We start from the raw sequence: 26,690 nt of genomic DNA, 5'->3' as shown, positions 1-26,690 counted from the left end.
CTCCCTGATCAAGAGGTGATATGGCCCAAAGTATTCAAGCCCTTAGAGAAGTTCCCTTATTCTCTGAGTTCAAGCTGACCCAGAGGGAAAGGGCCAAATATTGGCTATTTCTTTTTTTTTTTTTTTGGGGGGGGGGCTTTTATTCCTTTACTTTAGTTTCCACATATTGATCTTATACATGCAAGCCAGTTTCAAAGTAAGAGTACTGGGTTTTTTTCTTTAATGTCTATAACTTTACAGTTATTTACCCCTTTATTTAATTTAGGTCAGTATTAGTGCTGAAAGCTAGACTTCCATCTTGTGTATAAGTTATACTTTGTAAGGAAAATACATTTTCATACCTAGCACCTTCTTATATTTATTTCTCAGCTGCTGATGCCTTTTTAAAATTCACATTCTGAAATAACCCTTATAAAATATCTATATTTCACTTAATAAGGTAAAATATTTTTATGTTAAACCCAACTGAAAGCTCTTATACTCTTTACATATGAATTGCACCTGACAGAATCTTGAACTCTTAGTAAGTTTGCTTTAGTGAAGACCCAGAAACAGAAGACCCAGAAACTCTGTTCATTTGCAATTTATAAAAACACATTTAATGTTTAAATATATTAGTTTATAAAAATTTAAGAAGTCAAGAGTATTTGATTTTATATTTAGCAGTTGCGTTTTCTCACACTTTAACTTTGTGAATTAATCATGTCTTCTCTAACAAACATACTCATTGATGTTGATGTTAAAATCTAATTTACTCATTTTAAACTTTAAAAACCAAGATATCTGACAAGTGATGTGGGACAGCTGAAAATGAATGCTAGAAAAGTAATATTAGAAAATAAATGCAAAAGATGAGATGCATATATTCAAAGTGAGGGCTTGACCAGTAGAAGAGACCTGATGGGTCTGATCCTAATAGAGAGACAAGCCTGTGAATGCTTTTATTTCTAGTGAAACACATCAAAGAAATTCAGTGAGAATTTTCTTCAGGAAAACAGGATAAGAATGGATAAAACAGGTTGTTTGTGGTTTGGTACTTTACATGCATCTCTGGGCAGGTACATTTGAACCTAGGTCTGTGAGCTAAGGCAGCGAGCCAGCATAATCTGGAGTTTCTCAAACAGGGGAATTTCACCCAGGAGTTCCCAGAAATGTAGCCTCTCTACCTTATAATGGCTCAAACAAAGCCTTAATTTATACACAGCTACAAACACATTTTAAACATTTTTAAAATTTTTCTTAGTTGGTAATCAGTCCATGTTTGGATGCGGAAAATTATTCTCAACTGTGATTAACTATTTGAACTTCAGGTAAGATATTTGCCAGCTCGTTGTGCTCTCAAAATTTCTTACACGTTCCCTTTGTCCTTTTGGGTCTTCATACTCACAGGACCCTAATTTCATATTATACTCCTCAATTTGAAGTGGGAGGCAGGCCTGCTACTGCTCTGGGTAATATCTCCACTAGAGAAAATAAATAATTTGGATTCCTGAAGTAGGAAAGATGAGGTGTAGTTTTACTCTAAATAAGCAAAACAGGGTTTTTGATCTTTTCCTCCTGCTCTTCCTCCCTGCTCTGTTCTTAGCTGCTCTCATTATATCAAAGATCAACATCAATCAGAGACATGAGGTGGGAGGGAAAGGGAGAGAAAAGGGAAATTGCATGGAAATGGAGGGAGACCCTCAATGTTATACAAAATTACATATAAGAAGTTGTGAGGGGAAGGGGAAAATAAACAAGGAGGGAAATGAATTACAGTAGATGGGGTAGAGAGAGAAGATGGGAGGGGAGGGGAGGGGAGGGGGGATAGTAGAGGATAGGAAAGGTAGCAGAATACAACAGTTACTAATAGGGCATTATGTAAAAATGTGGATGTGTAACCGATGTGATTCTGCAATCTGTATTTGGGGTAAAAATGGGAGTTCATAATCCACTTGAATCTAATATATGTAATACGAGATGTCAAGAGCTTTGTAATATTTTGAACAACCAATTAAAAAAAAAAAAAAAAAAAAAAAAAACAGGGTTTTTGGTCTTTTTCCTGCCAGATGAGAGAAGTACAGAAAAAAATGTGCCTTGAGAAAGTCTAGAGAAGGTAGTCTAATTTTAAAGCTACGGGAACTCTATATTGAGAATCTCTCATAATGGGGTCCCTGCTTAAGAGAAAGAGAGTATGGACAAAATTGAGGTAAAGCATTTCTAAAGAGGGAGGGAGTGCTTGGTACACACTCTGGGGATTAATGAGTCTCTTCTTTCCTAAGGACCTCAGATAAGATTGAGATTTCATCTTAAGATTCAAGATTTATTGGATGAGAGTGTCCTCCACCATCAGGGCAAGTCAATCAGAAACAGAGATAGATAGTGGTCAATATTTGGTATCCCTAAGGGTTGTCAGGGTCAGACTCGGGAGATATGAGACCTTCATGTAGCACTAGGGAGATGCCCCAGCAAGCTGTCTTCAAGTTGTCTCAAGTCATATATGTAATAAAATTAAATAATGTCACTATATAATAACATTTAATTTCAGGCTATAATGTCTGTATATTAGACAAATGGCAAAACTGGATTTGAAGCAATAGAATTTGGAGTTTTCAAAAAATAATTTTAATTAGTAAATCTCATGGTAATGTGAAAATTAGGAAATAAAAGAGATCTTTAGTTTGAAACTCATTTTGTTTCATTCTGTATTCCTGAAAGTTTAGGAAATATATCTTTCTATAAACTTTATGTAACAAAACCAACATGTTTTAATGTGAAGCTAAAAATAGTATAGTTCTACAAAAATATTTCAATTTAAATATACTGGATATCAAGTTTCACTTTTAACAGAAATACTTTGGATTCAATTGTTTATTTTGTTAGCTAGGACATTAAGAAATCTCATATAATTTAATTAATACAGTAACAAAATACTCTAGAAAAAATAAGTGTTATATCTATACGTCTAGTTACCTGGAGGCTGAGGAAGGAAAATCACAAGACAAAAGCACAGACAGAGCAACTTAACAAGTTTCTATTTCAAAATAAAATAAAATACAAAGGGATAGTGATATAGCTCAGTGACAAAAGCTTGCCTAGAGTGCATTATGGCCCTGGATTTAATCCCAATACTGGAAAAAAAAAAAAAAAGACCTTCTAAACATCTTACAAGTAAGGATGATTATTCTGTGCAAAAGGAAATAGCACAAGTTAACATAGAAACTTTTAGACCCATTCTATAATTAAATATCAACTTAGTTCCAGAGAAGTCATGATGAAAAGTATTAGGACATATGTACACATGCTTTTGAGTTTGGGAAACTTAAAAACTGAGTAGTAAATTGTAATTCTTCATTAATTTAAAATTAATACCCCTAGGGATGAGAAAATGTGAGTAATGCAGTGGGCTTTTCTTTTTTAGAGTACCAAATACTTCACTGTGTGTTTAGCAGTCAGTGATGCCATGTATTCTGGGCATCCATGCATCCATATATGTAGATATCCTAAACATCCTAAACCAAGTAAACCTATTCAGTTCTCGGTAGAATTAGGCTACAAATAGTAAAAGTCCATCTTGGGCCCAAGAATGAGATGTGGAAATAGTGTCATCTTTAATTAAGTCATTTATTGCATTTTGAATTAACTATGCTTAGGTCAACTTTTCCTTCTGTTTTAAAAGCATATTGAGTCCTCAAGTCATTCTGTAAAGGAAATGAAGGAGCAGTTCACTTTCTGTCTCATCATCACTACTGTGCCGAAGTAAGAGTGAATACACCCCAGCCAACCAAAGTGAGGCCTCTGGGGGCTCAGTAAAACATAATGTGGGTAGTATGAAATGGATCAGGGTGTGGGGAGAACAAGCCAACACAGGAATCTAGAGAAGTCTAAACAAGTCTAGAGATAGGCTGAGTAACATTCGGACATGAGTTTGGATTAGAAATTTCCCAATCCACTTTAAATATTGTCAAAGAGAAACAAAACCAAACAGTCAAATTTGTGTAGAGGGGTGGAAACGCATGGGCTCACATATTGTTCAAATAATATAGTAGACATTTTCTGTTATATACTATTGAGTGATTAAGACTTAATGGCCAGGCAAAATGTCCTATGTTTGGTCTTGGTTATGTGTAATCTTTCCAATGTTCCTCTTAGCCTTTGGAATAAAGGTTAAAAAGAGAAGTGGTAATTGATAGAATTTAAATATGTACCAAAACACCAATAATTAAGCTTATGTCAAGTAATTCTCTTGTCCTAAACATAAAATCATTTCAATGAGGGCCACATGTTTGTGGAAACCTACAAGATATCTCTTACTATACCTTACTTGTTCCCAGGCATTAGATGGCCTGGGATTCAGAGACTTTCGTTGAAAGTAGATTGTCTACTTTCTGAAGGTTATTTATAAATGTGCCAGTATTCTCATCATTAAATCTGGATAATTATGTATAAGTTTAAGGATGGTCATAAGACATAAATTAGTTATGCAAATGTAATCAGTGCAAAATGTATAAAAAATTATTTGCATGTGTTATATCACATTGGCTCATTAAATATATTTCTAATATCCTGGCACATCAGGTAAACATGAGTAAGGATAAAAATTGTTAAATCATAGAATTTTTAACATGCATCATGAAAAATAAATAAATGGTTTCTAGTCTTGATACACCAATTTTCTTATAAAGAGTTCCTATAAATATTTAAAAGTTTACACTCAGAAAAATTTAGGGAAATTGTCATTTATTGAGATATTATCATGATAGAAATAAGCATATGTATTCTCCTTTCATGAGAACTAGCAAAGCATTTTTTTTTTAATGGTGGTTCACTGAACAAAGTTCTTTTAAGGATATGATGAAATCTCTTCTAGATTCATACAAATATAAACATCCTGTGAGTACTTTATTTTTACATATGCATAACAAATCTTTAAAAATATTTTTTACCAGGCATGGTGGCACAAGGAACTCAGTAAGACCCTGTCTCTAAATAAACATAAAATAAGGCTGCGTGTGTGGCTCGGTGGCTGAGTGCCCCTGAGTTAAACCCCTGGTACCCCTTCCAAATGTTTTTTTCTTTAAATAAAAAATGTTTCTCTTATGTCCTACTACTTTGTATATTGCAACACTTTCTTATAGAAAAAAATCAACTACTTTTTAAGTCAATAGTGGCTGACTTTTTAATGTACCAGCTTAACTTACACACTTTCCCATTCTGTATTACTTATTCAGAGTTGCTGTGTATGCTCATGCTTTGATTTCTATTGCCTGTTATATATATATATATATATATATATATATATATATATATATATATATTTTTTTTTTTTTTTTTTTTTTTTTTTTTTTTTGTGGCAAGCATAGGTTGAAATAGGACAACTGTTGGGACCTCTGCTGACCACGGAAGTGCAATCGCTGGGGAAAAAGAAATCCCCAGTCTTGTGATTCTGGTTTTGTGATTCTCCATGTACATGACAGTTAGAGCTTGAGAAATGGCTTCCATATACATGCCTGAACGGCCCCAAGATATGGCTTCCGCAAACACAAAGAATATCTCCCCGGCAACGGGGCACACATACCTAATGGGGTATTGTTTCTGTAACTGGGGTAACGGGGCTCTGTTTCTGCAACTGGGGTGCCTAGGCTACCCCAACCTGGGGGACTCTCCAATCTCTGATTGGCCCCTGCCTTTGTCCCCGCCTCCTTCTCCTCTCTCTATATAAGTCCTCTTCCTCCACAATAAACTGAGTTGCTGTGCCATCTTGGCTGACTCAACTCCCAACTCCGTGTGATTTTTGCCAGGCTGGGTGGCGGGCCAGGTCGCAACACTTACCCTCTCGCTCAGCCTGGAGACACTCACTAGCTGGTCTAGTGATTCTCCTCAACCTCTGTCGGAGGGCGGTCCGACAGACAACAATAACAATGACTTAGATGTTTTTATAATTATATTGTGTTTCTCAATGCATAGGCACTTGGTACTAACGGTGGAATGACTTAGTGATCTACGCTAATTTTAGGCAATGTTATCACATTTCTGGTGTAGGTAGGCCCACTGTTTATCTATAGGGTCACAGAAAACCCCTGCACAGTAAGAGCAAAAGCTGCCTACACTACTACATGCTTAAGGTTTTATTTAGGAAACATAGTAGAGTCTATTACTGAGATAGCTATAATTAAGTGAATAGCTAACTGTACAGCCGAGGCTTCTATGAGGTGATTTTGTAATAATGTTGGCATTTCAGTTTCTATCAAGCATTAGGGTGTGCAAAAGGAATATGAAGTGGTAACTCACCTTAAAGAAGTTGATGACTAACTTCCCCAGCAAAAATGGCCATTTGAAGAAAATATTGGGTTCTATGTTCTGGCCAAATATTCATTCAAAATGTAATAAAATCATACTCAACAGTATAAAACTTAATGGTTACTCTAGACTGCTAGGTATCATAAATGGTTTTTGTAGAAAAAAAGCCATTATGTTTAAAACACTTTCTCTTAAAAAATGGCAATGACTATCTCAGGGTTTCGTGTGATGTATATATAAGGTCCCCTGTGATGTTACTGTAACGTTTTTGATTATAAGAGATAATTAGTTATTTCAAACATTCCATGGTAGTTTCTTCCTCTGTGTTATGATGCTATGTATTTTAACACAAATCCTCAATATTTTATATTATGGGGGCAGGGGAAATTTAACATTTAAACAAACATACATCATCTTTCTTTGTTTTTCTGAGAATGATATAAAAGTTCATTCCAATATCAGAACTAAAGTTTGAGTATATCAAGCTCAAGAAAATGAGTGACCCAGTAACCCATAAACAAAGCCAACTGAGCTAAAGAATACCAGGGGAAAATCGTAGAGAGTGATAGAAGTTTTGCAGTGCTCCTCTGACTCTGACAGTCTACAACAGTCTGGTGGAGACCAGGCATTAGAATCTAAGGAATTGTCTTGTCTTGATTCTTTAATTGTGGGGCTTTCAAGCCCCATGAAAGGGAAAAATTTAACCCCACTACTGATATGATCAAAAGCAATGAACAGTTAAGTCTTGGACCTCCAGTTATCCCTTTCTCCTAACCCAGCAATCAGAGTTGAAACACTTCAGCCTCCCCAGAAATGGTATAAAGCTTTTGTTAATTTGGGTAGAAGCCTCATTGTTGCAGCATGCACACTGGTGGAATAGTGGTCAGGTGCCCTCCTACAGCATTCTGCCTGGGTTGCTCACCTAAAGCAACTGCCCTTAGCATATTTCCAAAAACTCAGTAGAACACCAGCTCTCTCTACAAATGTTAAACTTTACTTCTTGTCACATCCCAAAATATGATCTATATCTAATACTAGCAAATTGTTTTACTCAAATAAATAAAAATTGTGAGTCTAGGCGGAGCCCATGCTGTTGAACACCAAAAAGACAAAAGAATTAATAATAAAAGGGGATTTAAAAAAAATTCTTGAATACTTCTTCTAAACTATGGGCAAAGGAAGTCCAAATCTGCCCAATGGAATTATCTCAAGATGAAGACAGATTACAGCTTAGTGCTTGTTTGATAAATGATGCCATCATACTGCTAGTGTTCATCAGTGATCTCTAGGAATATATCAAGGGGTGTGATAGCCATGCTGTTGGAGAAGAAGGAAGGAAAATGAAATAGGAAACAACTGTTTTCAGCAGTTACTGTTTGGAAAGTTCACAAATGTGGAGAATTTGTTGTCAGCATTTATTCACACACATATCATTTGTCATAAATTACTTTCCTATCAAGCCACTTTTAAGCTGAAGTTGTGTGAAATTCAGTCATACTCTGTCACTTTTGCCTTACTTAAAACATCCCTTCTACAATTGATTGTTTGTGATATACCCATCTTATTCCTCATTTCGCTGATCAAAATCCAACACATTCCATACTGTGACAAATATAAACAGGAAAAAAAAATATGGCTAAAGTTGAACTAGGATCAATTTTACCCAAACGATTTTAGAACACATAGGTAGGAAATTCTTTCCAAATCATTTTATAAGAGGAAATCTCTGAATAATGAGTAATGATGAAGAGATTATAAGAAAACTACATAAGTCCCTCAAATAAAATTTTAAAAAATCTAATTTGTTATTTAAAAGATATAGTGTTAAAAAACTTGCTATTTAACTCAACACTGTAAGATTTATCTAAACTTCTAAAATTAGATGATGTAATTCATCCTACTAACAGTCTAAAAATCAAAAAATAAACATATGACAATAGAAGCAGAAAAACATTTGACAGTATCTTATACCCAGTTATGATTAAAATCCCTCTGCAACTAGAAACATAAAAAATGTCTACACCTGATATAGAGTATATACTAAAAAATCCATAGTTAGCATGATACCCTGTGGTGAAAGTGGATATTATTACTCTAAAATAGGAAGCATGCCAAAGACTTATTCTCTCACACATTCTTTTAATCATTATATCACAGTTCATAGTCAGTGCCATAAAGCAAATGAAACATAAAATGTAAACCTCTAAGGGATTAACATGCATAAGGAATCTATCCACAAAATAACAATTAAAACTACTAAGTAGATCAAGAATATTGCAGGTTAAAAGTACAGTATATACTATCAGCTGTACTTTTGATTATTGTTACCAACAGATTAAGTAAAACAACTTTGAAAAAAATTATAGAACAAATATGTTGTTCCAATGAATACATTTGACAAAGATAAAACCTCACCTTATGCACAGTGACTCTTCTCTGTGCCTGAGGGCGGGAGAGAGATGGAGTGAGAGAGGGGGGCACATAGGAATTGGGGTTCCAGGGAGCAGGAGCTGCAGCACCACTTCTGGAAAGTTCCGCAGCCCTGGAAAGGAGAAAGAATAAGATGACAGGAGGAAGATATCGAGGGAGTAGAATGCAAGAATCTCACTTCAATTCGAATCCATACTCCAGGCCTTCTATCCCCACAGTCTCAGGATAAAGTGAGAACACAATACTCATCAACCTAATGAAGGATCAGTTGCTGCCAGAGAAGGGCTGTGAGCTGGCTCCACCTTATTACCCCACCTTGCTAACAGTGCATGCCTCAGTGTCCCTGCCCTCAGGCATTAGCATGAATGCAGAGTCCAAGTCAGACCAGCTGACCCCATACACCCAAGCATCCATTACCCAGAATGTCATGGTGGTCCCTGTGCTGTCTACAGGACTGCTGACTGCTGACTCCCCTGTTCTCAGAGGTAGAGCAGAGAAGGGAGTCAATCAAGGGGTCCTGGTTTGGCAATCACATCCCCCTCAGGCTCTCTTGTGACCACAGCCTCATCAGCTCAGACCTTTTCCATTTTGGCTCCTATGAGTGTCTCAGCTCTTCCCTCTGGCTCACAAGCCCTGCAAGGTGGTCCCTGACCTATCCAAGAAGGTAGCACCAACCTTAACCAAGGAAGGAGGCGGAGATGGTGATGGAGGTGGCAATAGGCATCTGCCTTGGGAGGTGCCACAAGAAGAAGTGGATGCTGGAACCAGGGCTGCTTGAGATGAATGAGCTTTGTGTCTTCTCTTCTGAGGTTGATGATGACTGTCAGAAAGATGGCAAGACCAACAGGTGCTGGATGTGCTCACTGACATTCAAAGTTGGAGATGCAGATCCACTCAAAGTCACACACCCAGACCAAGCACCTCAAGTGCCCACATTGTTCCAAGACCTTCTCCAACAGTTCCTACCTGGCCCAGCACATCCATATACACATAGGGGCTAAGCCCTATAGTTGTAACTTCTGTGACACATACTTCCACCAGCTTTCCCATCTTCAGCAACACACCCATATTTGCTCCAAAGTGCGCATGGAGACCATCAAGCCCCATAACTGCCTGCCCTGTTTTAAGACCTTTGCCAACACCTCCTACCTGGCCCAGAACCTCCATATCCACTTGGGTCCCAATAACAACTGTTCTGATCTCCAGAAGGCCTTTCACCAGCTCTCCCACTTCCAGCAGCACACACGAATCCACACCAGTGATGGACCATACAAATGTGCACACCCAGGCTGTGAGAAAGCCTTCACACAACTCTCCAGTCTGCAGTCCCACAGATGGCAGCACAAGAAAGATAAACCCTTCAAGTGCTGCAACTGTCATCAGGTGTATACAGAACCAGATTCACTAGAGGTGCACCTGTCTATGCATACGGTGAAGCACGTCAAGTTAGACACGTGCACTATCTGTATTCGGGCATATTCATCAGAAACATACCTTATGAAATATATGCGCAAACACAACCCTCCTCATCTCCAGCAATGAGTACAGGCAGCAGCAACAGCAGTGGTGGCAGTGGTCCAGGCCCACACACAAGCCCAAGACTCCTAGGCATCACAGCAGCAGCAACAGCAGCCACAGTCACCACTCTTCCAGTGCCCTGGGACAACCAGCATGGGGGTGGAGGGGACAGCAGTGTTTCTTTGACCTGACCCCTGTAAGAATGTGGAGCGTCATAAGTACATCTGCCTCACTGTCACCACCAGCACCATCCAGGTGGAACTCCTAGCCAGATCTATGCTGCCACCCATTGGGAACAAGAGAAAAAAGTGCTGGTCTCTTCTCTCACCACCTCCTCTTGGGGAAAGTCCTTTTCTTCAGTGACAAGAATTGTCACCATCTCTTTAGGCCTCAGGCACAGTTTTCCTTTACAGGACACCATCATTATTTTCAACTCTTCTTCAAAGGAACATCAGCCCTCCTGAATCACAAAGGACACTGAGCTCATTGTGTCAACCAGCAGCCCTCCTCCCAAGCAAAGCTTTTAAAATTTGGGTTGGAGCTCAAGAGAAGGATTTGCTGTGACCTCCAGAAACTTGTCTTATGTGGGCACTTATTCTCTCCCTCATCCTCAAAGTTCAGGGTGAAAGAAGACTAGAAGACTAGGTTATCTCAGATAACAAAAAGAAGGAAGCTCCAAATACAACCGCCTCCTGTCCTATGTTTGCCTGTAAAAGAATAGAGGTGTTTTGTTTGTTAGTTTTTCATGCCCCAACCCCTGAAAGTCATTTTATTCTCCTACATGGTCTCACTTTACTTTCTACCTACTGCTGGTAGAAGACGATTTGGGTGGGGATTAGACCTCCTTTTATTTGCAAGGGGGCAAAGGCTGAGATGTGGTCCCCAAGGAGCCAGAGATTCTCCAGGTAATCAAGGGTGGCTTAGAAGTGTGGATTATGGTTTTCCTCAGAACCTTTCTTCCCCTTCTCTGCCAACCAAGGCCCTCTGTCTCCCTATGTCATCCCCCAAGGGGCTATGAGAACTTTGTGTTCTCTACGAAATCCCAGAATAAATGTGTTGCAGAGAAGGGAGTATTCAGGGTAAATACAAGGACTGGACTTAGCTACCTAGGTGCAATGGTCAGATGCCAGACATGGATTTGTGTATAAATGTATATTTATGTATAAATAAATGTATGTGTGTGTATATATATACATACACACTATACATATACACTATTTATATAGACACTATTTATATATATTTATATATATATATTATATATATATATATATATATATATATATATATATATATATATAAATAGTGTGTATATATATATACCCAATCATCATGCCCATCTTTGTTGTAACCATTTCTATGTTTGTAAATGCATTACCTCTGGGAATTTTCATAAAAAAAGAGATAAAACCTCAACACAATAAACTATAACTAATATAAAATGAATAAAAGAAGATCTAAATAAAAATGAAGATATAGCATAGTCATGTACTCAATGACTCAGTATTGATAAGATGCAAGTTTTCCTCAAATTATTCTTTACATTCTAAACAAAATCAAATCTCAATGATTTTTTTTTGGTAGATATAAAAGTTGACTTGAAAATTTAATGGAATTCCCAAGAGTATAGGCAATCATAGGAAATGCTTTTCTTTAGTTAAGTTTATTTATTTTTTATGCTTTTATGTTTTTTATTTATTTTTTAGTTTATTTTTGGTTGATATATTAAAAAACATAAAAATCACACATATTAATGGGATACCATCAGATGATTTGATATGTGTATGTATCGTGTAATGTTTATATCAAGTTAAACATGTTTATATCCCCATTTATTATTTCTTTATTGTGAAACTTTCAAAAATTCTTGTTTTAAACTTTTTGAAATGTATACTAAATTATTATTATCTATAGATAACAATAATTTATTATACATATATAGTATAGCCATCCAGTGTTGTGATTTTGGTCTATAATGTCCCTTCAAAAGTTTGCAACTCAGCAATAGAACTCTTGCCTAGCATGTGTGAGGCCTGGGTTCGATCCTCAGCACCACATAAAAATAAATAAAATAAAGTTATTGTGCCCAACTACAACAAAAAAGTAAATATTAAAAAACAAACAAAAAAAAAAAAAAAACTCATGCTCTGAAAGCATAATCCCCAGAAAAGCAAGGTTCACAGTTTTAGGCAATAGTTATCACTCTGACCACATCAGTGCACTAATCCATAAACAACTGTATGGACTACTGGGTTATAACATGGCTGGAGGAAGTAGGTCTTAGGTCCAAGAATGGTCTTTGACTATATTTGTCACCAGCCCATCTTCTCTCTTCTTTCTCCTTCTCTTTCTTTCTCTCCCCCACCTTCCCCCACTCCAAATTCCTGGCTGCCATAAACTAAGCAGCTTTCAAGTAGCATGCCCTTCAATCATGATGTTCAACTCACATTAAACACAGAGCAATAAAGTTGGGTGACCATGGAATGAAACCTCTGAAACCATGAGCCAAAATACAGTTTTCAATGTCTAAGTTGTTCTTGTCAAGTACTTTGATCACAGTTATGAAACACTGACTAACACAAATTGAAATTAAGTAGGGTCACTGCTATTGTTATATATGTGGTTTGGAAGCATTTGAAATTGGTTTGAGGAATGAATTTAGAAAAATTTGGGGATAAAGGCTGGAGAAGTCTTAGAATGTTGTAAGCAAAACTTTTTTTTTTTTAAAGAGAGAAAGATAGAGAGAGAGAGAGAGAGAGAGAGAGAGAGAGAGAGAATTTTAATATTTATTTTTTAGTTTTTGGCGGACACAACATCTTTGTTTGTATGTGGTGCTCTACCACTTGAGCCACATCCCCAGCCCGTAAGCAGAACTTAATGGGTAATACTGGTGGGAGATAAAAAGAATATGTTGCTCATAGGAATGCATATCATAAAATACTATGCTCATACAGTTTCAGAAGGGAATGAGGCCTCTATCAAAATTTGCCTAGTGGCCATACATACAAAGAATTTGTCTACATTTTAGCCAAATACTGAGATTTTCTGTGAGATTAAATTGACAGGTGATGGACTAATTATCTGCAGCAGAGCATTCAGGCAATGGCCTAGGTATTGCCCATGGCTTTTATCCAGGTTTACTTTCAGAATCATGAGAAAAAAGCAGAGAGAAAGTTTGTAGAAAACTTTCATTTTAGCCAGAGAAGAAGCAGGTGTAAAATTGGAACCATCAAAGGCATAGTTGTTGAGATTCATCACCACTAAAAAGATATAAGTACTTTGCCCAGAGGCAATAGGAAAGATGCTTTGACAGCAGCTCTGGAATCTGAAAAACCACAACCATGGCAAGTTGTAGGGTGTAAAAGTGAAAATTCTTTTGAAAAGAGACCTTGGGGTACCCTGCTCACACATGGTGCTAAGAAGTTATTTCCCCAGAATTTATTTCACTATGATCAGTCACCCAGGAATTCAGAGATCAACTGTGGCAGGGGCCAAAGGGGGCCTGTCTAATGCTTCAACTAATGGCAGAATTGGCATCATCTATATGGTATATTTTGTAGGAATGCAAGATTCTGGAGTTAAGGGGTCATTTAGGCTTCCCTTGGAATTGTAAAGGAGGACTGTGAGGTCACAAAAAGTATAGTGGTATTGTAAGCCCTGCAGGAAGCCCTACGGTGAGTGAAAGAGAAGTTGGAATGGAGATCTCAGTAATTAATAGATGTTAGTAGTGTGAAACATCTGCCAAGAAAGGCTTCAGGGCAGAAACTGAGCCAGCCTAATGAGAGAGGCTTCGTGGGCTGCAACCACCAAGTCCAAAGGGGTGGGGCTTCCCAAGTCATTTGGAACTCACATGTCCCCACCGTGTGCCTCAGATACTTGATGTGGAGCTACAGACTTGTTTGCTCATTTGGGTTTTAGTCTTGTTTTGGTCCCATTCCGTCTTTCTGTGTCCCATTCCTCCCCTTTAAAATGGGTATGTTTACTCATGCCATTTTAAATTGTGTGTATATAACTTGCTTTTGATTTTTACAGTTGCTCAGAGCTAGGAGTTTGCCTTCAGGTTCAGAAGAGACTTTAAACTTGGACTTTTGAATACTGCTGGAACTATTAAGATTATGGAGACTATTGGAGATGAATTGAATAAAATTTATATTGTGAGATGACATGAACTTTTGGGAGCCAGGGGCAGAATGTTATAGTTTGTATATGAGATATTCCTTAATAGTTCATGTTAGGAAATGAAGAAATGTTCAGAGGTGAAATATATTATGAGGGCTATAACCTCATCATCAGATCAATCCATTCAAAAGATTTATAATTTGAATAAACTACTGGGTGTAGATCAGGCATTGTTAGATTAAGTAGGTCACTGAGTGCATCCCCTGAGGGATTATATTTAGTCTCTGTCTCCTTGCTGTCTCTCTCTCCTCTCTCTGACTGCCATGAATTGAGCAACTTTCCTGCACAACATAATTCTACCATAATGTTCTTCTTTATTTGGGGCACAGAGCAAAGGAACCAGATGAATGTAGAGATGGACCTCTGAAACCATGAACAAAAATAAGTTTATCCATGTATAAATTGTTCTTGTCATGTACTTTGGTCACTGTAATGAAAAGGTGACTAACACAACACTTAAGATCTGTGTATTGTATTATCCTAAAAGTTTATTGCTTGTCTGGGAATGTAGCTTAGTGATAGACTACTTACCAATCATTGGTGAGGTCTGGGCTTGGTCTCCAGGACCATAAAACTAAAAAGTTTACTGCTAATGAAATTTGATATGATACAGCACATTCATTAATTTGGGCTTGGTGTGATAAGCCATTGATATCAGATTCCATCTACTTCCTGCAATGAGATTCAGTCCAGATTTCCCAACTACTTGAGGGTTGTTACTTTGTGATAGGAGAAAAGAAAAGACAGTAGTAGGTATATGGATCTTGGTCTCTGTAACACAGTTTACAATTCCTGATGCCGTCCCTGCTTTCTGATTCCTGAGTACCTAACAGAGTGCCAAATGGAACCTACCACAACTTGAAGATGTTGACACAGATAGCATCCATAAAATATTTCAGAGTATTCTACAATGAAACATACATTATTTAATGTGTTCAACTGCTGTAATCTGTCCCTGAGTGATTTGTTCTAGAAATAGTTTGTGCTAGAGTCTCTGGATTAATAGTTAAGAAATGGCTACTAATGCCATGTCTGATGGTACAGGATGGGGTTCCTAGAACATAAAGAACATTTCATTGGCTAAATGGTGTCTAGATACTTCAGTGTTTACTCAGAAAATGAAATAGGAAAGCTTTCTAGAGAAGATAAATTCTTAATTTATAGGCCCTTTAAAGATATCTATCAGTAATTAGAAGGTAGATATATAAGAGGAATTGGGGAAGCAGAAGTATAGAAGGGCTTCTTAACTATATAAATAATTTTCAAATATATGAATAATCTGTTTTTTCCAAAGGAGATAGATAATTTTATGATTAATAAAAAATAGCTCCTTATAAATACCTTTGTTATTCATCTATATAAAATTATACAAATATAGTGGCAAATTCCTATATCTTTGTATTTAGAATGTCTACTTATTTCTTTGTATAACCAAAGCACTTTGATCATTTTTATATCAATTACTATTTGATACTTTTATTATGCTGAAGATTCTTTTTGGTAGGAATAGTAGCATGTTTACTTATAACACATAATGAACATCAGTTTGACACATTGGTAATAAATCTCAGGATAATCCAAGTATTTTAATGTCCTAAGATTAATAACCTTAATTCCATCTGCAATCATAATTTACTTTTGTCAGGTAGCATACATAACACAGGTTACAAGAATGAACATATGAATATTTCTCTGGAGGAACATTAAAGTATATCTGAAAGAAACTTAGTTCTTCTGTCAGCTGAGGTCCTCCAAACCTAATTTAACACAATTCCCAAGAGTGATATAATTATCATATATACTTTAAAATATATTTTCCTACTTTTTTTCCTCTATAATCTTCAGAGATGAGCACAGTGAGTAGCACTGTTGTTGTTGCCTTGATGAAATAATGAATGGGTAAGTTAAAGTTTGTTTTAGTCAGCTTATGCATTTTGCATAAAAAGACCTGACAAGAAAAACTAGAAGAGAAAATGTTATTTGGAGTCTCACGGTTTCAGAGTTCTCAGTCCAAAGATGACCAACTCTGTTACTTGGGGTCTGAGGTGAGACAGAATATCATGGAAGAATTTGATGGCAGAGGAAAATAGAAGGGAACATGGTACAAGGAAGGAGGCGGGGCGGGGGGGGGAGAGAGAAAGAGAGAGAGAGAGATTTCACAATAAAATACATCCCCAAAGTCACCTCCAGCTGCCTTTGCCTGCCTACAGTTACCACCAGTTAATCTCACTGATTGGTTAAGTCTGTCATAACTCAATCAATTCACTTCTAAGTTTTCTTACATTGTCTCATGCATGAGGTTTTGGGGGACACCTCATATCCAAACTATAACAGTCTGTAGTTGTATAAATTTGATTCCAAGTTAAATATGTGCTTATATTTACTCTCCTAAAGGAGAAGTAAAGTATGCTTGCTAAAATATGGCTGCAATTTTGAAACAAATGCTTTTGTTTGATTTTATTTTTTTCCAGGTACTCACATTTTTTTCCAGAGGAAATGTATGAGTTAAATACTAAATAAAGGTAGTTTGTACTTTTAAATTTCTAAGAGAGTAGCCTTAAGAATTACTATGAAGTTTATAGCTTAACAACTAAATTACAGAATTTAAATAATAAATGAACTCTGATATTATTTGTTTTAATAAGTCCAGTGGAGAAATTAAGGAAATTAGATCTGGAAACCTAGATAAATTGCCTCTATAAAATTTATTACTGAAGAGAAAGAACTAAAATTCTTGCCTTCTTATAATCTTTTTATTGTTTTTCTAACATTTTACTTACAATTGAAAAAACAAAAAAGTTAAAATGGAAGTAAATGTCTTATAATCCAAATTAAGATAAGTAGTTCTGTGGTTATTTATAGCATTTTAGTGAGTTTAGGTCAATATTCACTTGAATCAATTATCTTATTTCTTAAATCTCTCGGTATACAGCGAATTATTTTTTTAAACTAAAGACAAACATGTCAAATCTCCTATGACACAAATATTTTGAGCAAAATCTTAAAAATCCTCTAGATTAAATTAATAAAAATTTTTACATTTATCATGCATCTTCTACATACCTCTTCTAATCTGTTTTAAAATTTTAAGGTCAAAAGCAAATGAGTATTTACCACAATTTCTTTGTATGAAATACTTTCTTTTCTTAGCAGAAGCTTCCATTAGGCAAATAAAACAGAAAATGAATTACTTTAGATTGTATATATCAAGTAAATATTTCATTATTGTTTGAATCTCTATTCACATATTCACCAAAATTATAATTAGTTATGTGTTTATCAAATAGGCTTAAGTCTAATAATATGTCAATGTTAAAGGTAGAGAGGCTTTTGTTTTATGTGTTTTGAATAATATCCAGAATCTAGTTCTAGCACAATAAAAACAATTATTGTTCACTGCACATGGATTCTGTAATTCCTATGCAATACGAAATATAGATTTTAACAATATGAATAAAAATGTTATTTCTAGCCTGGTATGTTCTTCTTCTTTAAAGTGTTAAATATAATTTGAAGCAAAATGAATAACCAATCACGGTCATGAAAGGTTAGCTTAAATTATGACCTATATTAAAAAACCCTTAGAGACTCATACTTTAGATTATTAATACAAAATAATACAAGCAACATTTATAATAATAAGAAGTAGGAAGTATATCATTTCAGAATTCATACTACCACTTGACATAAAACCTGGGGTTATTTCTAATTTTGTTACATCTAAGCAATAATCATGTACGTTGTTTAGTAGTGACTAAAACATTTTCTGTCTTTATAAATGATTTAGCTATTTATGTTTCCTTCTTCATTATATTGTCTTATAAGGCAATTTACAAATGTGGTAAGAAACTGTGCATCAGAGTGTGAAATTACTTTAGATACTGTTCCTAAAATGCTATCAAAAGTGATAGATTCTGGTGGAAAATGCATGAATTCATAGATCCCTTTCATGCAATTTCATTATTATTAGTTTCATATCATTGCCACTGTAATATTTTAACCATTTTCAGAAGAGAAATTTTGACAATTTATGGGATATTACTTTTTTCCTATAATAAAAGAACATTTAATTTTAAATAAAATACATTTGGCTGGTTTTGACTTGAAGTATATTACTTTAGATTATTTTTCTTACATAGAGTGCAGTATGCTGAATCTTGACAAAAACGAATTTTGTTAGAGGAAAAGCTGTAATAATCTCAAAGAATCTTATAATATCTATAAGTAAGTACTTAAGAAATAAACATCTATAAAATAATTGATAGGATCTTGAAAGTGTGAAATATTTCAGCATCACTTTCTGTTGGTGATGAATGTTATTCCTAAAGTGAAAGCTAAGAATTTAAATGTATATTCCCTAATAAGTGCAAGTGATCAGTATTATTATTACCCACTTCATGATTATTATGTTCATCCACATTTAAATACAATTATAAGTATTACCTTTTAGTTCTCTTCACTGATCTCAATTATTTTTGCCTAACTTGGTTGAAATATTATTTTTATTGTATCATTATTTTCATAATTTTGTGTTATGGAATACATTTACTAGAAAAGCAGTGTCTCAAAATAAATTTATCGATTTCAGAATCAGTTCACCTCATTTGATACTTTCCTTCTCTCATTGTATAGTATTAGGAATTATTAATCTCAGCCAACTGACTCATTTCTCTGGAATTTGGTTTCTATGTCTGTTGTATGAACTGTCTGTTGAGTTTCTTTAAAAAAAACAGTGTTCAAGACAAAATAGGTACCTATTAAATGGCTCATTGCCTTTATAATTTATATATATATATAAATTATATATATAAATTATATATATGTATATATATATGCATATAACATATATTTATGTCCAGTTTTAGTTTGATGACAGTGTACACAAAGACCCTAATCTCGTGGTAATCTAACTTTATAGTTGATGTTTGGTGGTTGACCATTTCTAAGCTCTATCCCTCCCAATTTTACTTTTCCCCATACATTCATTTTTTTCTCCTTTGGCACTTGTAGAAGGTTCATACCATAATATCCTAGATATGTGAGGTAATCCTTATCATAACCCTATCTCCCAACCACTGACAAAACCGAGGCCAGCTGTCTGCCTCTGTTCTATCATACCACTTTTAAATCAGCCCATTTGCTTTCTCTGCTCTTCCCCCAAAGCCTCAGTATAAGAGCAATAGCCTCTTAGATGTCATATGCCATCATTAGTCTTGAGATTCAAATCAAAATTCATGTGGACAGGAGTAGAATCATCCAAACCCTGTTTAAGGGTTTCCTACAACAGTTAACTTAGGCATTTTGAAGTGTTTCAATTTTTTTTTGCTCAGTTGTTTACATAAATTATAGATATAATAGTAGTTTAATAGTTTCTTATAAGTAATTTATAAGCACTCTGCCACTGAGCTTTATCCCATCCCCACATAATAAGGAAATTTTAGATAATCTTCATTACTTTATGCATTGATTTCATTGTACATCAAAGCTGTTTTAAGTGCTGTGCAGAATATATATATATATGGCTGTCCTAGAAATACTCTTTATATCAAGTCATTGAGAAACCTTTATTAACACAGAACCAATATTGCCAAGCAATGGTTTTTGGCTTATTTTCTACAGAATGAGTGCTAAAAGGAAGTTCTTCAATTAAAAAAAAAAAAAAAAAAAAGCCCTCAGATTTCCAAGAAAATGGCAGAATTTTAAAGGCCTAGAGGTGAATGAGACCTTGAGACCTGACAGAATTGACACTAAGATTCTTTTGTAAGATCCATCTATGAGAATAGAAACTCTATGGCCAACTGGGCTGGCAACCTGAGCTGGGTTCACAAGAGCTGGCTGTTCCAATAACACGAGAAAACGACGAAAGAAGCACCCCAACACACAGAAATACCTTTTGTTTGCAGAAATCAGGGACAGCTCTAGACCTTAAAGGTCCATTGGAAAGAGAGAGCTTGCACCTGAATTCTTTACTTTTATGAGGGCGGGGCACACAAAGGGAGGTTCAATGGAATGCTCTTTCCAAATAAGGCAAGGGGTCAGGTTTCAGGGGGTTGAGTCTAGTTTTGTAATATTTTGCGGTCAGCAGATTGACATCGTGGAAGACCACACCCATCTCAGACGCTGTGTGGGATCAAAGGTAGAGGGAGAGGAAAGTTCACATGTTTGTTGCATGGCCCAAAGAGCACGCAATACCAGGCCAGTCCTCCCATAGGCTCAAAAGCTCATAGCTTACACATACAGCCCATGGCTCACTGGCAACAAAACTCTTTTCCAACATAACTCAGAAAACATCCAGCTTGGAGAGGTCTCTGAGGAAACTAGTGTTTTTTAGAATGTCAAAGTAGCCTCTCTAAGGGTCATCACAGCACACATACATGTATTAACAGGTGTTTGAATTTCTTTTTCTTCCTATTTTTCCAGTATTTTCACTTCCCTGAAGAAATTTCCCATGATCATTTTTCTTTGGAGAAAAACATGAACCCTTGTAAAGAGATAGTTCTACAAGATACACTGACAGTAACAGAGTGGACTGCTATGATGTTCATCTATTAGTGGGTTTTACCTGAGGGACCAGAGAGATGGGAAATCTTAGGAGCAGCTAAATATTGTGAGGAAGTTTTCTTTGTCGAGGAGAATAAATCTTATAATAGAGTGGTGCTTTCTGTACATTCTACCCGTTTTCCTATATCATCTCATTCTCTTGTCATAGAGGATGATATGATGTGATAACATCTGATCAAAGGCCATGAAACAAAGTGTGGAATACCAGCATTGCCCTTCAGCCTTTTCTTGCCTTAACAACTGAGCATGACTTATGTTGCAAATGTACAACTTCAAAGCAGTGAAACCTCCATTAGTGCACAGTTATGGTTTTTGTAATAGAGCCCCTTCTCACCATTTCACCATACCATGATTTTTACCTATAACAGGAATTAAAAAGAAGTTTCTGCTCTGTGAATTAATTTAGATGATGTGATTTTTTTTCCTCTTAGCATTTTAGTCTATTCTGATTAATGCTATGTGTTATAAATAATTCATGGGTGGTAGCAAGTTACTTGACAGGATATTCTAAAACTTTTAAGGAATAAAACTAGAGAATTGATTCATAAAGACACTTAAACTATAGTTCTAATAGATGGATCAAGATCAAAGTGAATAAAATAAAAAGTTATTATTTCATCAAAATTTTCAACTTATAATAAAATCATTGCCTTTTTTTATATTTGGTATCTTTATGGTTTTTCTAGAGATGGAGTACTGAAGATTAAAGCTAGAGGCTCTTTACCACTGAGTTACATTATCATTATTTTATTTTTTTATTTGAGAAAATATCTTGCCAAGTTGCTGAGGGTCTCGCTAAATTGTTGACTTTTGCCTCAAACTTGTGATTCTCCTGTCTCAGTTTCCTGAGTTTCTGGGATTATAGATGGATGCCACCATAACCAGGGTTTTTTTGTTTGTTTTTTGTGTTGTTGGGGATTAAACCAAGGGCCTCCTTCATGCCAGGCAATTGCTGTACCTCTAATTTATATCCCAGATATCCCCAGTCTATCTTTGTGGCTTTGAAGTTATAAGCTCCAGAGCAAACAAAATGCTTTCATCAGGAAGGGGAAAAAGTAATTATTTTGAATTAGAAGCTGAAACTGATACTTGTCCTTTGGGGACTTATTCTACTGGATGAACAATTTATGAATATTGATAAGAGATGAAAACTCCCTCCCATTATGCATATTAAAAACAGTTACTCCTCCATATTCCAGTCTCCCTTGTTGGTAGGGCATAAACAAGACATGCACTTTAATCAAATCAAATGCATTTGTTCTTGACTTTGATTTCACTACCAAAATATACTATAAAAAATAGAAAAACTTTAGCGGTAAAAGTATTATTAAAAAATCAAATTATAGTCTATATGACAGAGATGTCATTAATGGTATACAATGTACAATACAAGCTCTATTTGTGGCCTAGACCAACTTATCTGATAGACATCAATGCTGCCAAAAGAATCTTCAGTGGAGCAGTTTATAGAATAACACGAAATGTGATTACAACTGTATAATCTATGGAAACTGATTTTTCACATCTAGGGCTGAATTTGTGAACGGCAAGCAGATCAGTCAATAAAATGACGGACTTGGTTTAAGTCATATATTTTCAATATCTAGTAATTCAATATGAGAACTCCTGACTTGTGTAACAAACTTTGTTATGAATCCCATGTTTTTAAGAAATGAAGTGAATACAAGGAAAATTTTATCAACCAGGTTCAAATGGAAAGGAAATATAGTCAAGAAGATAATGAGGTCTTAGAGCTTTTGATACTGGAAGTAAGGGAGATAGAAAATTGGAAGAATAAGGAGTTAAAAATCAAAGACTCCCAACCTTATACTATAATATAATTTAAACTTCCCAGTCTCTAAAATTGTGAGAAATGAATTTCTGTTGTTCAAACAAATAAAATGCTTCTCATTTAGTAAGTGAAAATCATTACAAAAATCTTTAGAAATGTGTCCATGCCCTGGGGCACGTGGGAGTTTGTAGTTAGCCTTGCATCCTTTATACAGGAAACTTACCAAATAGTATCCTTGATGTACAGTATAATTTCATTTAAGATGGCGCTGTAGTTAGGATCTTAATTGTCTTGCTGCAGGTCCAAAAGAAAAGAGACCAACTAATATTAAACTAACACCTCAATAACTGTGAGAAAATAAAAACTTTTTATAAGTTGATTATTTCAATTATTAGATACAGTGACAGAAAACTGATTAATATGGATGGGGAGGTAGAAGGTCCTTAAAACAGGTGGAAGTGAAGAGACTTTACTGAAAAAAAGGGAGAATTTTAACAGAAAACAGTAGAAAAGTTTACAGTATCAATCATGATGTATTAAATATTTCACTCAGTCAGTAAATGATATGGTTTCTCCTGTTTCTGTCTTCTCAAGCAGCATGAGAAGTACTGGAAACACAAGGTGACTAAATGTCTCTAAATTCAAAGCTTATAATCTAAAGAAGGAGCTAAGTTATACCAAATCAATTAACATAGTGCATAATAAATGCCTCCATAGACATACTTAATGAGAAATATAGGAAGGCATATACTAACTAAGCAAACTGAGAAAAGGAAGGTGGAAGTTTTAGGAAGTTAAAAAAAATTAGGAAGAAAGAAGTGACCTCTAAATTTGATATAAGAATATAAGATAGCAAATTGTTTAGATATTGGGGAATGAGGATGATGTCAATAAAAATGAGTATCAAATGAAACTTACTCTTTCAAAAGTTTGGAAAATGTTGAGAAGGATTGATGTACTCTAAATGTGTGATAGAATTTTTCGAGGAAACCTTTAGTTTAAGAACTTTTCTTTGCTAAGAAATTTTTTTATTCCTAATTCAATCTCCTTACTAGTTGCAGCCCTAGACAGATCCTTTTTACTTCATGATTTAGTCTTGGTAACTATTGTGTTTCTAGGAATTTGTCTGCTTGTTTTAATTGTCTGGTTTGTTGATATATAATTTCACATAATAATTTCTCTCAAATTCCTTTTTATTTTAAATAATTTTTAGTAATATTCCTACTTTCATTGCTTACTTTAGCAATTTGTGTCCTCTATTTTATTTCTATCTATCTAAATTTTCTTTTTTTCTTTTTTTAAAATTTTTTTGAAGATCCATCTTTTGGTTAACTTGATTTTTTCCCCTAATATTTCTTCTCTCCTCTATTTCATTTCTTTGTGCTCTAATATTTATTATTTTCTTCCTTCTATGAGCTTTGTATTTAATTAATTCTTAGTCTTCTAGTTTCTAACATTGTAAAGTTAAGCTTATGATTTGAGATTTGTCTCACCTTACTGTATTTATAGCTATTAATTTTTCTTCTTTAGCACTACTCTTACTGTATCCCATGATTTTGGTATATTGTGTTTTTATTTTCAGTTGTTTCTACATGTTTTCTAATTGCACTTGTGTTTTTTTCCCTTGAGTCATTGATTGCATGATACAATGTTGTTGAATTTCACTAAATTGTGAATTTTCCAGTTTTTCTTCTGTCATTGATTTCTGACTTCATCTCACATAGGTTGGATAAAATACATTGTGAGATATTTATCTTATTAAATCTACTGATACCTAGTCTGTAGTCTAACATATGTTCTTTCCTAAAGTATATACATATGCATTTGGCAAAAATGTGTATTTTGCTTTTGTGTGTTAGAGTCTCTTGACTTTTGTGTTGTTCAAGCCTTCTATTTTCTTCCTTATCTTCTATCAGGTTGTTTCATCTATTCTGGAAAGTATTGATATCTTCCACTATTATTGCAGAATTATTTATTCCTTCAGTTCTCTCAATTTTTCCTCATTATTTTGACAATCTGTCATTAGTTGAGTAAATGTTTATAATTGTCACATCATCATACTATGAAAAAACAGATTTGCATTTGAAATATTTACTTATAAATGAGAAATTATTTTTGTTATTTTCTATTTGTTTTCTATATACCTTATAGTTTTTTTTTTTTTTTTTTTTTTTTTTACACCTTGTTTTCTATGTTACAGACTTCTGTGCTTGATTTATGAAGTTAAAATTTTAAATTTCTTTCTTATTTACTCCTGGTATATTTTTAACTATTTTCTTTGTTATTATTATGACAATTATATTTAAGATTCTAAATATACATTATAATTTGAATTATTGTTATTGATGTCACAAGATGACATCTTTATGCTTTGTATGTACCAAAATACACACTTATAATTATTTTTTGAATTCATTCATCCTTAACTTATGTGTAAAGAAAAAAGTGGTGTTTTTAAGCATTACTACACAAATACTGGTGTTTACTCAAATTTCATTCCTTCATACATGCCTGCAATCCCTTACAAGTTAAAAGCATGAGGCAGGAGGATTGCAAATTTGGGGCCTGCCTCAGCAACTCAGTGAGAAATCCAACAACTTACCAAGATATTTTCTTAAAATAATAAATAAATAAATTAGGGTGATGAGTATATATTTCAGAGGCAAAGTGCCCCTGGGTTTCATCTCTAGTATTACAAAAAAAAAAGAAAAGAAAAAGAAAAAAAGAAAGAAGTCAAATATGCTGCATGCTGTGTAATTTCAAAATACAATAATAGGACAAGCAAAGAAAGACATTGTCATTCAAAAGGCAGAAATTCTAAGAAGGAGTGACAGCCTTCAACTAGATCTGACAGCTGAAAGACTAATATTTAATCTGAAGGATCAAGGAAAATTGCCTTTGATTCATGTTGTTGCCTTTCTGGCTCCTGGATGGCTTGGAGACTCAGTTTGGGTCCCATGGTGGTAGAGGTCTCAACTCTGCAATTTTGCTATTTAGGGATTGAATTCCAAGGTTTGGGGGTGGCCCTACTCCTATACCTTGGCTGAGTGAAAACAACATAGTCACTCTCACAGGTGAAAAAGCGGTGAGTCCCTGAACACAATCTTAATGGATTCTTTATAGCCACAAGAGCTTTTTCTGGAACATGCCTCAAAACTCTTTCTAGTCTCCAAACATTACCATTACTCAGTTCTAAAGTCACTTCCACATTTTTTAGGCATTTGTTATTGTAGTACCATCACTTTATGGTATTAATTTTATTAGTACAGATATTATGATAATAATATCAAAATTGGGTAACTTGTAAACAACAAAATTTATTATGATCCTGGAGGCTGAGATATACAAGATTATGGCACCAATAGAGTTGATATTTGACAAGGGCCCTCTTTTTCAAAGAGAGTACTTTCTATCTATATTATTTCATGGTGGAAGAAATGACAGAGTTTCTCTTGTCTTCCCTTTTAAATGCCCTAATCCCATTTGTGGGGGACATGCACCCTGAATGAATTATTAATGAATGGCTACATCTCCTAATACCATCATTTTGGAGGTTAGAATTTCAACATATGAATTTTGAATTAATACAACATTCAACTTAATGTGTTTCTTACCTCTCGGTTTGCACCTCTGTGATCAAAAAAAAAAAAACAAAAATAAAAAAAAAAAAAAAAAACAATCAACAGTCCGGAATCAGCAAAAATTCCTGAGTGTTGGTAGATATGGTCCTTATTGTCCACCCTTGATATTTTAAGCTTTATGCAAACTGCTCTAAAAACATGTACATGGCTACTTGTCATGGGTCATTGGTGTGGAGGCTGTGCAGGCACTGTGATTCAAGGCCTGAAATTGACCAAAAATAATCAAAATTTTCCATCCAAGACTTTTCCTAGAAATTTCAAAGCTTCAGTAGATTTCAGAGTTTTAAAAT

At 34.9% G+C, this 26,690-nt stretch overlaps 1 pseudogene; it reads left to right on the top strand.

The window, feature by feature from the left end:
• The first annotated feature begins 8,872 nt into the window (after window positions 1-8,872).
• On the top strand, window positions 8,873-10,317 carry LOC143407902 (zinc finger protein 384 pseudogene; annotated as a pseudogene).
• The last annotated feature ends 16,373 nt before the right edge of the window (window positions 10,318-26,690 follow it).

Source organism: Callospermophilus lateralis, chromosome 10 (genome assembly GCF_048772815.1).
Source record: "Callospermophilus lateralis isolate mCalLat2 chromosome 10, mCalLat2.hap1, whole genome shotgun sequence".
Classification (NCBI taxonomy): Eukaryota; Metazoa; Chordata; class Mammalia; order Rodentia; family Sciuridae; genus Callospermophilus; species Callospermophilus lateralis.
The sequence above is the reverse complement of the archived record's forward strand: the minus strand, read 5'-3'. Positions and strand labels throughout refer to the sequence as shown.